The sequence below is a fragment of the Chiloscyllium punctatum genome, chromosome 5, assembly GCF_047496795.1.
Source record: "Chiloscyllium punctatum isolate Juve2018m chromosome 5, sChiPun1.3, whole genome shotgun sequence".
NCBI lineage: Eukaryota > Metazoa > Chordata > Chondrichthyes > Orectolobiformes > Hemiscylliidae > Chiloscyllium > Chiloscyllium punctatum.
The window spans coordinates 112,259,490-112,273,256 of NC_092743.1; the positions used below are offsets into that span (position 1 = coordinate 112,259,490).

The following is a 13,767-nucleotide window of genomic DNA, read 5'->3' on the forward strand; positions in this document are numbered from 1 at the left end:
ACTGGTAAAACAATTCTATTTGACTATTAGGTTAAGAGTTTTCCACTTGGTTCCACATGTATTAATTTAATAAGGGATTTGTCATATTTATGAACAATAATGGTAAAAATATTGAATACAGAGCTTATTTTTGAACTCTGTTTCCTGAGAGAATGAGGTAGTTATGAATTCACTGCTTGAAACTGTGTCAGAACTTGGTCCATGTTGACCAGACGTTTGTCCTCCTTCTGGTGCTTTTGATCTATTTATTTGCCACAATTGTCATTTAAACTTTTAACTCAAGAAAATTAATCCAGAAAAGAACATAAGTGCCAAAGGCTCAACCATTGTACAAGAGGACTTATGTAATGGTTAGGATCAATGCACTGCTTGAAAGTGTGCTGGAGGCAGCTATGATCATGACTTTCATGGATTGGATAAGTCACTGACAAAATATTTACAAATTAACTAAGCAAAGTTGATGTGTTGAAAATTAGCTGAGTTGGATGTACAGAAATCTGAGATGGACACAAAGGACCGAATTGCCACCTGCTGTATTGTACCATTTGGTGATCCTATTCTATTGTATTTGGCTGTATTCTGTAGATCTTTGATATGTGCCCCAACTCCATCAATAAGCCTTAGTTCCTTAACCCTTTTATTAAGAGATGGAACTAGAAGATGAACAGAGAAACGCTGATATGCTTAAATAAGGAAAACAAAACATTAATATGCTGATCCATCAAGTTATTAGTAAGGTCAGTGGTAGGATGGCCTTTATTGCGAGAAGATTGGAATATAAGAAGAACATCTTGCCACAATGGTGCTTTGATCAGACCAAATTTGGAATACTGTTTACAATAAGTCTGCATATTTAAGGAATTTTAGTGGAGTATGTCAAAAAATCAATAAAATGGTGTCTGATGTCGTGCAACGGTTCAATGTAATTATACTTCACAATATTACAACATTGAGTCTCTTATGCAGCTTTGAGAGGTGTAGACAGAGCAGTAAATTTGTTTGAATAAAATTCTTGTTTTATACAACTCTACAGGCTCATATTCTGCCCACAGTTTAGTCAACAGTAACAATACAATAGGGTGGTTGTGTATGTTTTGAAGACCATTGCCATTGCTTCTACCATTGCCTGACAGCTTTGAGAAGACTGCCGGACTCAACAAAGCAGAAGAACAGTGAAAATGTTATTGGACACTTGGTAAGCAATGTACTGCAAGGGGTCAATGAGAAAACCACATGATGAAGTCATCAAAGTACTCAGTACACACTTCAATCTGAGAAAGAATACATGTGAGTGTGCTACATTGAAGTATGTAAGTGTGACAGCTTGAAAGATGAACTGATCTGAGACAAAATGAACATGGGAATGCTGGATGATATCTTGTCTGACCATTTGCAGTCACAAGTTGAACATAAAGGAAATCCAACAGAGTACACAAACTTGGGTCAGGAAACAGAACTGATCTGCAATTCAAGGTGAGAGGGATAGACCTATCTTAAAAGCAACTATTCAATACAATGTGTCAAGGATGTTAAAAGTCCAGTTGGATCTTTTTAATAGGTAATGAATCAGAACAAATAACAGAAATAAGATCACAACATGGTAATGCTAAAATTGAAGATAAGATGGAACCTAAATATCCCTCAGAAGAGGCAAAGTCAAAACATTTCATCTTGCATTCATCATAACTGAAATGCAAAGAAACTGACTTTGAAATTAAAGAACAATTTGGACAGCAGAAGAGAGTACCAGTTGATTGGACTATGGTTGGTATGGAAATGCCGCAGGAACTGTTAACTGATTAAATTCAAATGAGGCATGTCAACTGTAGCTAGTCAGAATGCTGTCATCAGGAGACAGAAGGATTTGGCTGTTTCCATAGTTTTTAATTGAAAAAGATATAATGCATGGACATATTCTTTTTGCTTCTGGTCATGACCACACTACGTGGGTCCTTGGAGTGATTTATGAACAATGAATTTGCAAAGCTTATTTAGCCCCTTTGAGATTTGGGTTTTCCAATTTGAAAGTAACCAGCAGCAATGCTTTGGTCTTAAAAAATGTCCAAAGATTAGTTCATTACTCAACTGGTGATAAACATTCTTGGGTAAACAATTGATAGTTATTGATAAAATACAGGTACAAAGGTTAAAATTAAGTATAGGTAAATAAATTATTGAAGTAAGGTCACCTTGTTATTGTTGTTGGGCTGTTACTTTCTTGAAGACTCTCTGTCTGAGGTGAAAGGATTGAAAACTTGTAATGTCAATTGTTATGGACCAGGCCAGACCCCTCAAAACATTTCAATAAGGTAAACCAGACCTGAACTTTTCTAATTGTTTTAAGTAGACATAAAGTGGATATTCCAGGAGTGATGCAGCAAGCCCAACCACTTAGTTTTAAGTAAAACAGAATTTATTTGCAAGATTACTGAATGAAACACAAATAAAAGCAAACAGAATATAGAATAACTTAGCTATTTAAAAACCCAATCGACTCTATCTCAACTTAATGATGCTGTTCCAAATACTTCCAATATATCCATAAATACCACTTTGACAAAAAAGGAAAAATCAAATTCAGGTTTTGACAGGAGAGGTGTGTGTGTGTGTGTGTGTGAGAGAGAGAGAGATAGACAGACAGAGAAAAAGTCAGCATTTTTTTACTTTAAGTCTCCAGATTGGTCATTGTTTTATAGTAGTATCAATCTTCAATATCTGCTTTTTCGATCTGAGTGGCAGGGAATATGGGCTTGTCTAACACACTGATGCTTATTTTGTACAGCATGGCCAGTGGGTCAAGGCTAGGGCTCAAAGACTTGGCAGCCTTGCTCAAGTATGGGTTCATAATTGACTGTAGTGCACTAAATGGATTGACAAATGGTGACTCCAGTGAATGATCAGAAATAATTGTCATGTTGTTCTAGCAGTTGATTTCAAACACTCTGTCCCATTGGGAGAAGAGTTCTCTAAATTGCTCTCCTTTTTCACTTTCACTTCCTCCCCATCAGCACCTCTCTTCAGTTGTGCTGCACCATCAAAGTCCTAAGCTTTGGGAAGGTCCTTAGTGCTGGGAGGTGATGAGCTACAGCTTATCCTGATCACCAGTGTGGCCAGTGGCTCTTTCTCTACTGGTTTATCTTGTGACTTAATGGTCATTTTACCTGTCACCTTCTCCACAAGTTCCTCTATTGAGAGGACATTGCTCTTTTGACATGGCGACACTCTAAGGATTCCACTGCAGTGAAATGCTTTGAAGTTAAAGCCTTGACGCTATTGGCGTAGAATGGGATCAAATGAAAGTTCTGCACTGTTGACTGAAAGGGTCGTATGGTCCCTGAAAGCTGATATGCTGCATGAATGCTGGAGCAGCTGCCTCAAATAGGTGCCCAATTCTAGGCTTTGTTAATGGCTGTTGTGACTGTATTCTCTAAGAACTTGAGAATATCCATTGCACCTTTAGGACTTTCATACAGGTCCTCTTCTTGGAGATACTGATACTGAGAGATGGACTCAAACTCTTCTGTGGGATCATCTCTCTCCTCCTTTATTTCTTGTTCCTTTTCATGCTATTCCAGTGGCTTCTCCTCCTCGTGTTCCTTCCTAGGCTTCATAACTGGTGAAGATGGCATATCGGGCTTGGTCTGTGAGCTTGGTGCCGCTATCCAGGTTTGAGTTGAAGAGGACAAGGGGATAAGATTGGACTTTCTCCTCACCCACTACATCAAAAACCAGCTGCTTCCCCATCTTGGAGGTGGAATTGGTGACTTTGAGGAAATGGCCGGTCATCATCATGTGGGCGGTCAGCTGCTGCAGTCTCTTCTGAGAGCTGCCACACTCCACACACTTCAGTATCTGCATTACCGGGCCTCAAACTGCTAGGTGTAGCTGGCAGCATTCTGGTAACATAGCAGTTATTGGGAGTCACGTAGGGAGTGGCAGCTTGGACTCCGGCGAACAAGGCTGAGTGTCATGCTGGACTCTCCATTTGGTGGGCGTGGCAGCTTAGAGGCTAGGGTGGGCACTGGCTCCTTGAGAGGTGGAACAGAGCCGAGGTTGAGCTGTCCAAGAGCTAGAAAGCTGCAACAGTCTGGAGAGGCCCAACTGGAAATTAGCTCCAGACTAGTGAGGCCTAAGTGCCAAAAAAGAGAGTCTGAGGTGGAGTCACCTGTGCACTGCTATAGAGCATCAGATGGGAATAGCCCGAGAGGTGGAAAATGTGCCACATGGCTGTGGTTTGACAGCCAGAAAATAAGGTCAGAGTGAAGAGCTACAAAAACCAAAAGGCAGAGAGCTGGAAAACAGCTCAAGAGGGAGGAGGCCTGAGAGCCAGAAAACAAGGGGAAATCATCTGAGACCTGTGAAACATCACCTGATTGGAGTGGCCTGAAAGCCAGAAAACTGCGCAGAGAAGATGCCCAAGACCTGGACAACAGCAATGGTTAGGAGAGGCTTGAAAGCTAGAAAATTGCACCAGATTGGAGAAGTCAGAGCTGGAAAGCCATTGTGGGGGGGGGGGGGGGGCGTTCTGAGAGCTGGAAAAGAATATCTGGCAGTGGGAGAGATGCAAGATCTGGAAAAGTGTGCCAAATTGGATAATCTCAAGGGCTGGGAAATTGTACCAGATGGAAGAGACCAGGAGGTGTGAGAAGCTGACAGTAGATGCCCAAAAGTCAGAAACTGTGACAAATTAGTGAGGAGTGAAAGCTGGAAAACAGTCTGAGGAGGAGCTGCCCGGTTCCAGAATATAATACCAGATAAGAGTGGCGCTAGAGGTGGAAAAGTGTGCCAAACAGGAGTGGTTTGAGAGTGGAAGATAGCAGCTTTCTGGCTCTTACTGGCCTATTCCAATATACCCAGTTTTTCCACCTTTTGGCATGCTCCCATTTGATGCTGTTTTCCAACTCTCAGATTTAATCTTCTTATGCAACTTTACTGTGCTTGGACCTTTCTCTCCTGCATCGTTTTCCTTCTCTTGAACCTCATCACTCTCACCTTGCTTTCCAGCTCTTGAACCTCCACACATTCTCACCGTTTTCCAGCTCTCAGGTTGTGCTCTTCTCTCCTTACCCTGCTCTTGAACTTTCATTTTACTCTCCATCTTGGGCTGTTGTTCAACCATCAGACATCCACAGAGTCATAGAGAAGTACAGCATGGAAACAGACCCTTCAGTCCAACGTGTCTATGCCGATCAGATATCCTAACCTAATTTAGTTCCATTTGCCAGCACTTGGCCCATATCCCTCAAAACTCTTCTATTCATATACCCATCCAGATGCCTTTTAAATGCTGCAATTTTACTAGCTCTATCACTTTCTCTGGCAGCTCATTCCATAGATGCACCATCCTCTGTGTGAAAAAGTTGTCCCTTATGTCTCTTTTATATCTTTCCCCTCTCATCCTAAACCTATGCCCTCTAGTTCTGGACTCGCCCACCCCAGGGAAAAAACTTTGTCTATTTATCCTATCTATGCCCCTCATAATTTTATAAACATCTATAAAGTCACCCCTCTACCTCTGACACTCCAGGGAAAACAGCCCCAGCCTTTTCAGCATCTCCCTATAGATCAAATCATCCAAACCTGGCAACATCCTTGTAAATCTTTTCTGAACCCTTTCAAGTTTCACAACATCTTTCCGATAGGAAGGAGACCAGAATTGCATGCAATATTCCAACAGTGGCCTAACCAATGTCCTGTACAGCCGTTACATGACCTCCTAACCCCTCTACTCAATACTCTGATGGAAAAAGGAACATGCTTCATGCTTTTTCTGAGCTGTGGCATGATTCCCATTTCTCTTGATTTTCCAACTCTTAGGCCTCTGTCATTGTCCATTTTGCAGCTCTTGGCCCATCCTCTCTGGCACTCGATTCTGCTCCCAAGTGTTTACCTTTTACAGGATTTACCTGGACACTGGCCTCTCACCTCTGTTGCTGTTTTCATAATCATTAGCCCTCTCTCCTTTCATTCCATTTTTTTTGCTGATATGGCTACATTTTGTGCCTCTCTCTGTCTGGCACACCTATGGCTCCATCTTCATGCCTTCAGGCTGCACCTCACTGTTGCTGTTATCCGGCTGTCAGTAATCTCCATTATGACACTGTTCACCCACTCTCAGGCCTCTCAGAAGTTTTGTGCCCTTCAGACAATGACTGACTGGTGCTTTCTTCCAGCTCTCAAGCCTGCCAAACTTTTACTGCATTTGACACTGTCCCATTCACCTCTCAGGCATCGCCTATTCTGCTTTCTGGCTTTCAGTCCTCCTTGTCAGCACTGTCAGCTCCTTTCCATCTCTCATCGAATCGTACTTTGTCCTTTTTGTAAGCTCTGGTATGATCCCCCTCGCACGCTCTCTCTGTTTCCAGGCCACACTCCTTCGGTTGTTTTGTGGCTCGAAGGCCTCTTTGATCTGGTGCAGTTTTGCAGCTCTTTAATCTCTCTGATTCAATGCTGCTTTCCAACTCTGGATCCTCTGCCCTCTTGCACTGCTTTCAGGTTCACTGGTGTCTGCCATATTGCCCACATATCTGCCTCTCTGGCCTCCTTCTATTTGCTATTCCCTCCTCTTGTATTCTGGTGGGAAAGCTTTTCACATCTGGTGCAGTTTTCTAACACGATGGTCCTCTCCGGTCCGTCCTTTTTGTCCACCTCTCAGATCATCTCCCACCTCGGGCGAAATCACAGAACATCTCCTTCCAAGCACTCATACTATTTTCAAGCTGTCGCCACGCTCTTGACTCCCTCTATTTACCAGGTCTCAAATCCTTCCTGTCTCACAGTCTAACACAGCTCTCTGACCTCTCCAAACTCATGCTCTTTTCCATGCTTTCGTCCTATCATGCCTCATGTATATTGTGAGCTGGAACATGACGACGCTTTCTCTTGGTATTTGAACTCCTGAACTCTCAATAGCTGTTTATTGGTTCTTGGATCCTTACCCTCAAACACTGATTTTTGGTCCTCTGGACTCTTCCACTTGGCACTGTTCTCCAGTTGTGAGGGTCCTCCAATTTTCTACAGGTTTATGACCTCTGGACATCTACTGACTGTCACTTCTTACCAGCTTTGAATTCTCTCCTTGCTCTGTTTTTTACTGTCTCATGGGCCTCTCCCAATTTGCCCACCTTGTCTGGCACTCTGGCCTCCCTCCGCCCATACTGTTTTTCCAATCACTGGATGTCTCTCCTTTCATGCAGTTTTTCCAGTATGGCTCTGTTTTCAGTGTCTTAGCACCCTCCTAACTAGGGTTCCACTCTCAGATCACATACAAATGTTTCTGCTTTCCTCCTCTCATGCTACTCTTGCCTGCCTCTATTTTCTGGCTATCAGGCATTTCTCCCGCAAGTAATTTTTGATCTCTCAGGCCACCGTAGACTAGCGTGTTTTACCAACTCTCTGAGGTCTCATGTTTGACTTCTTTCTCTCAGCCTCTCCAATGCGGTGTGGTTTTCCCATTCTCGGGCATCTCCAGTCCTTCAATTGTTTTCCGGCTTAGGGTCCTCTTCCATTTTACCAGATTTAAGACTCTTTGGCCCCTCACATCTACTTGCTCTTCATTACATCTCTATATTCCAGCTTTACAGCCTCTCCTGTCTAGTGCAGTTTTCTAGGTCCACAGCTTCTCCCGTCCCTTGCACTTGTCTGGGTTTTGGGCATCTTACGATCAGCAGAGTTTTCTGGTTCACTGACTTTTCCATAGTGTCCAGTTTTCTGGCTCTCTGGTCTCATGATTCTTCACTCTAGCTCTGTATTCCATTCGTTCCTGATTGCTGTTGTCTTCTGGTATTTAGCCAATCCCATCCAGCTGTCCCAGGTAGCTACCCTCGGAATTTTTACCGTGTCTTGGTTTTCTCCAATCCACATTGTACATGCCCAAGAGTAGGAAATCAGTCACACAATTTTACAGGCCTCGAGCCACTCTAATCCAACACTGTTTTCTGGTTGACTGGTTACTCCTGATAGCTATATAGTTTTCCCGCTCTGGGGCCTCTCTGATCTATGTTGATTTCCTGCTCTGGCATCTGCGCTGTCACACACATTTCCAGGTCTCGAGCCAGTTCTGTCCTCCTGTTAACTGATCACTCCTGACAGCTGCAGCTTTCCCACTCTCGAGCCATTTTGTCTCGGGTTTTTAGGTCTTGAGCTTCTCTCTTATCTTGTTCTTTTCCAGCTCACAGGCCAGTCCCACTATCACCAATCTTCAGACTGTTGGAACGCTCCAATCTGGTGGAGGTTTCTTGCTCTGAGACAACTCACCTTTCCTGCTGTTTTCCAGCTCTTGGCCCAATCTATTCACCTGCTGGTTTCCACCTCTCAGGTCTGTTCCCACTCAGTGTTTGAATCTCACCACTCTCATGCTGCTTTCCAGATCTTGAACCACTTTCCACTCTCATTGTTTTCCAGCTCACAGACTGTTCACCTCACACACTGCTTTTGAGTTACTCAGATCTATCTCTTGTGCTAGTTTTGACCTCTTTGAACCACACACCGCCCACCCGGTTTTGAATTTTGACAACATGGTGTCCTTCAGTTCTCAGATGTATTTTTGTTTGGACAATTTTCAATCTCATGGATCCCTTCCACTGTAGCGCAAAATCAGAGAACACAGCTTGCATTGTTTTCGAGTTGTCATAGCTATTCTCCGTCCCTGTTTTCCAGGTCTCTTGTCCCTCCTCGCTCACAAAATATTCCAGCTTTCTGACATCTCTACTTTCATGCTGTTTTCCAGCTGTCATCCCATCACTGCCTCACGTGTTTTGTGAGCTGTAATATGACTATGCTTTCTCTTGGCTTTTGAGCTGCCTGGCCTCTCCCATCCAGCACTATTTTTCAGTCCTCAGGGCTCTCCCATCTGGGCTGTTTTCCAGTTGTCAGCTCCTCCAAAGTTCCAAAGGTTCGTGGCCCCTGACATCTGCCGACTGTCACTGTTTCCCAGCTCTGGCTTCTCTCCCTCTTGCTCTGTTTTTTACAAGGTGGAAGTGGATACTGCAGATACCGGAAATTAGAATCAAGATTAGAGCAATGCTCAAAAAGCACAGCTGGTGAAGCAGCATCCGAGCTCCAGGAAAATCGACGTTTCAGGCAAAAGCCCTTCATCAGGAATGTTGTCACAACATGAATTAAATTCGTTGATGTTTGGCCAGAGGGGGATGAAGCTGAAAATGTGTTGCTGGAAAAGCGCAGCAGGTCAGGCAGCATCCAGGGAGAAGGAGAATCAACATTTCGGGCATAGGCCCTTCTTCAGGAATCCCTGAAGGGCTCATGCCCGAAATGTCGATTCTCCTGCTCCTGGGATGCTGCCTGACCTGCTGCGCTTTTCCAGCAACACATTTTCAGCTCTGATCTCCAGAATCTGCAGTCCTCACTTTCCCCCCCAGAGAGGGATGAAGGCAAGGCCTTTGCTGAGGATTGATCATTCATCCTCAGCGAGCAGGAGGTCTTGGGGGATAGTGTAAACTCAGTAGGGCTGGGAGCTAGGACTTGGTGTAGGGCTGGAGAGGGGAATGGGGGGCAGAGACTGTAACTGGAGTGGGCATGGTAATAGGTTGAATGGGGGTGATGTCATTTGCGGAAGTGATGCTCTGGGGGGAGTGGGGATGGTGACAGTGGGGTCATGTTGCCAGTGCGCAAGTGAGTGGCATCAAGGAAGTGGAATTGGTAGTTATGACAGCAGCTGCAGGGGCGGATGTTTGTGGAACGCATAGCATCAGTGATGGCTTAGAGGGTGGAAGTGACGAAATGTGTAGTGTAGATGAAGGCAGTGGGGGCAGAAGTGACTGCGGCAGTGACCGCAAAGGGAGAGGTAGTCGCGGAACGCGTGGCATGGACGATGTCAGGGGGGCGGAAGTGGCTGCGGCAATGGCAGAGGGGGCAGAAGTGTGTTTTCGGTTGGTCCTTGCGTTGGTCTGGGCCGTGGTGGATCTGGTGGCGATCGCGAGGCAGTAGGTTGTCCGGCGGTTGCGGCAGCTGTGGTCGGGTCAGCAGTCATGGAGGTGGCATGAGCAGCTGTGGTGTGGAAATGACGTCATTGACAACTTGGTGGTGGCTGGCATGGTCTCATGGCTGATAGCAGCCAAGCAGTTTCGCAGGTTCGAGGAATGCTGACTATTAATGTGGGAATATAAGTTTTTGTACTTACAGTTTTTAATGTTTGAAATGGTGTAGAAATATTGTTTGCGGAGAGTACGAATTCTTCTGAAGGTATAATACAGTCGGATTCCTTTGCAGTTCTGAGAGTGTGGCCCTCAGTTGAGGCATAGCTGACTGTGGAGAGATTAGGTTGTAGCGCAATGTTGCAACTGTGGAGCAGAGGATCCGGAAGGAGAACGTTTTGAATTTGTAGTCTGTCCTGGTTATCCTGTTCAGATACAAACTGTGTTGGTCTGAATGTGGTTTGGAGTCAATGCAAGATTAGTTGGTTCTGGAGGCGGGTGAGAGGAAGGAGATGTGACTGTGGTAGCAAGTCTGTTTCAAGACATGGGTGAAGAGCTTCAGGGCAGAGGAGATGATCTGGGGGTTGTAGTGAGAGAGACTCACAGATCCTTGTAGGGAGAGGAGAACTTCTTCAAGGTCAGCATCCTTGGAAGAGGATTCGCAGTAAGGTTAAGATTAACTGGGCGGAAGTGGGTACTGCAGATGCTGGAGATTAGAGTCAAGATGAGTGTGGTGCTGGAAAAGCACAGCAGGTCAGGCAGCATCCGAGGAGCAGAAAAATTAATGTTTCAGGCAAAAGCCGTTCATCAGGATAAACTGTCTTACCAGCCTCTCCAATTTTTTCAATGTTGCAACTCTCTGGCCGCTCTCCTCTCATGCTATTTTCTTAATCACTGGGCATCTCTCCTTCCATGCTGTTTTTCCAATACGGCTCCATTTTCACCCTTAGCTGGGGTGGATTTTTTTCAGCTCTCATATCATGCCTGCTGCTTTCCTGCTCCCATTTGACTCCTGCCGGGCTGTATTTTCTGGCTCTCAAACATTTGTCCTGCAAGTGATTTTCAAGCTCTCAGCCGATTCCAGAGTAGTGTTGCTTACTGGCTCTTGAGCTACCCATGTTTGGATGTTTGCCAGCTCTTTTGTTTCTCTAATGTGGTGTGGTTTCCAGCTCTCGGGCATCATCAGCCCTTCATCTCTTTGCTGGCTCAGGGATCTGTTCCATTTTGACAGGATTTCCACCTCTCTGACCTCTTACGTCTGGTTGTTCTTCACTTTGCCTCTGTATTCAGGTTTCAGAGCCTCATATATCCAGTGTGGTTTTTTGGATCAACAGCCTCTCGCATCCATTGCTCTTTTCTGAGTCTTGGATATCTTATTTGCAGCACAGTTTTCTGGCACACCAGCCTCTCCCATTTTGTCCAGTTTCCTGGCTGTCTGGCCTTTCTCCTCTTGTGACTCTTCACTCTGGCTCTGTACTCTAGCACTCAGCTCTCTCCCGACTACCTCTGTCTTCCGGTACTTGGGGCAATCCCACCAGGTGTTGTGCTCCAGATCTCAGCACGCTACCCTCGGACTACTTACCAGATCTCTGGCCTCTCCAATCCACATTGATTTGCTGATCTTGGGCATCTGTGCATTCACATGTTTGCAGATCTTGAGCCTCTCTGATCCAACACTGTTCTCAGGCTCATGGGTCTCTCCTGACAGCTGCACGTTTCCCCACATCTCATGCCATTCCTTCTCAGCCTTCACAACTCTTGCCCTTCCCCCTTACCTTGCTGTTTTACGGCTTACAGTAAATTACATTATTGCCAATCTTCAAACTCTTGGTATGCTCCTATCTGGTGCAGTTGTCCGGCTGTGAGACCACTCGCCTCTCGCGCTGTTTTCCAATCTACTCACGTGCTGATTTCCAGCTCTCAGATCTGTTCCCACTCACACATTACAATCTGACCACTCTCATGCTGCTTTTCAGGTGTCGAACCATTACTCAGTGTTTTCCAGCTCTCAGACTACTCACCTCACATTCTGTTTTTGAGCTTCTCAGACCTCTCATTCTTGTGCTATTTTTAATCTCTTGAACCCCACAACACTCTTGCTATTTTTGAGCTATCACATCATGCTGTTCTTCAACTCTCAACTTTCTGCTTGCACAATTTTTGATCCCTTAGATTTCTTCCCCACTCACCCTTCCTCACAGAACACATACCTCTACATGCTTGCACTATCTTCAAGTAGTCAACGCTCTTTAAACTCACTGTTTTGAAGATCTCAGATTGCTTCCTTCTGGTGGTGTGTCCAGCTTTTTGACCCTTCCCTCTCATGCTACTTTCCAGCTCTTGTGCTATCATGCCACGCACTACTTGTCAGCTGCGGAATGACTCCCATTTAACATACTGTTCAAATACTCGGGCCTCTCCCCTTCGGCTGTTTTGTGGCTCATAGATCGCCCGATCCAGTACGGTTTTCCAGCTCTCTGGTCTCTCCCATCAAGCACAGTTTTGCTTAGGACTGTCCTTCATAGCGCTGTTTCTGACTGGATAATTTTCGATCTGTTCGATTCCTTCCCCACTGACCCTGCATGACACAACATACACCTCTACATGCACACATTGTTTTCAAGCTGTCACTGGTTTCCGTACTTTCTCTATTTCCCATTTCTCACATCTATCCTTCTCGCGATGTATTCCTGCTCTCTGACCTCTCCACACTCATGCTCTTTTCCAGCTATCATCCAAAAAATGCCTCATGCTTTTTGTGATCTGCAGCATGACTGTCATTTCTCTTGGCTTTCCAACTCTCAGGCTTCTCTCACTGTCTGTTTGCCGGCTCTTGGCCTGTCCTACTTCGCACAGGATTCCACTCCCAGATCTTTACCCTTCACATTATTTACTATGACTCAGGGCCCTCTTGTCTGTTGCTGTTTTCCCAATCATTGGCCCTCTCTCCTTTCATTCTGTTTATTACAGACATGGCCACATTTCAGATGCTTTTTTCAGATATCATTGTGGTCTGGCATTGTTTACTGGCTCACAGGCCTCACAATCTACTCATTCAATCTCTTTTCTGTCTCTCTGGCCACAATTATCCAACACAGTTTTTCTGCTCTCAGGCCTCTCGTTAGGCACCACTTTGCCGCTCTCCGTCATCTCCTATCTGACACCATTTTTTGGATTAGTGGTGCTGGAAGAGCACAGCAGTTCAGGCAGCCCTTGGCTCTTGCCCGAAACGTCAATTTCGCTGCTCGTTGGATGCTGCCTGAACTGCTGTGCTCTTCCAGCACCACTCATCCAGAATTTGGTTTCCAGCATCTGAGTTATTGTTTTTACCATTTTTTGGCTCTTGTGCCTCCCCCCATTTAGCACACCTATGGCTTTATTTTCAGGCCCTCAGGCAGCACCTGATTGTTGCTGTGAACTGGCTGTCAGGAATCTCTTGTATGATCATTTTCCCTCTCTCAGGTCTCTGCAGTTTTCAGAGATTTTGTGTCCTTCAGACCTCAACTGACTGATGCTTTTTTCCAGCTCTCTGGTCTCTCAAAGCTTTAACATACTTGAGGCTGTCCCATTCAGCTCTCATACACTATCTTTCCTGAATTGTTTTCTGGCTTCCAGTCCTCTTGGACACTGTCAGCTCATTTCCATCTCTCCTCTAATCATGCTTTCTCCTTATTATGAGCTCTGGTTCGAACCCACTCCCAACCTCCATTTCCAGGTATCTCTGCTTAGGTTATTTTGTGGCCCTTTGGCCTCTTTGATCCAGTGCCGTTTCCCAACTCTCAAGTCTCTCCGATCCATATATTACCCATATATCTGCCTCTCCTGCTTCCCTCTT

The 13,767-nt window shown here is 45.1% G+C and overlaps 1 protein-coding gene and 1 pseudogene across 1 annotated transcript in view; one reads left to right on the plus strand and one right to left on the minus strand.

Annotated features, from left to right (window-relative positions):
- lrrfip2 (leucine rich repeat (in FLII) interacting protein 2) overlaps positions 1-13,767 on the plus strand; it is a 162,816-nt gene that overhangs the window by 4,467 nt on the left and 144,582 nt on the right. The gene's annotated exons all lie outside the window — the stretch shown is intronic.
- Positions 2,396-5,098, minus strand: LOC140476810 (teashirt homolog 1-B-like; annotated as a pseudogene).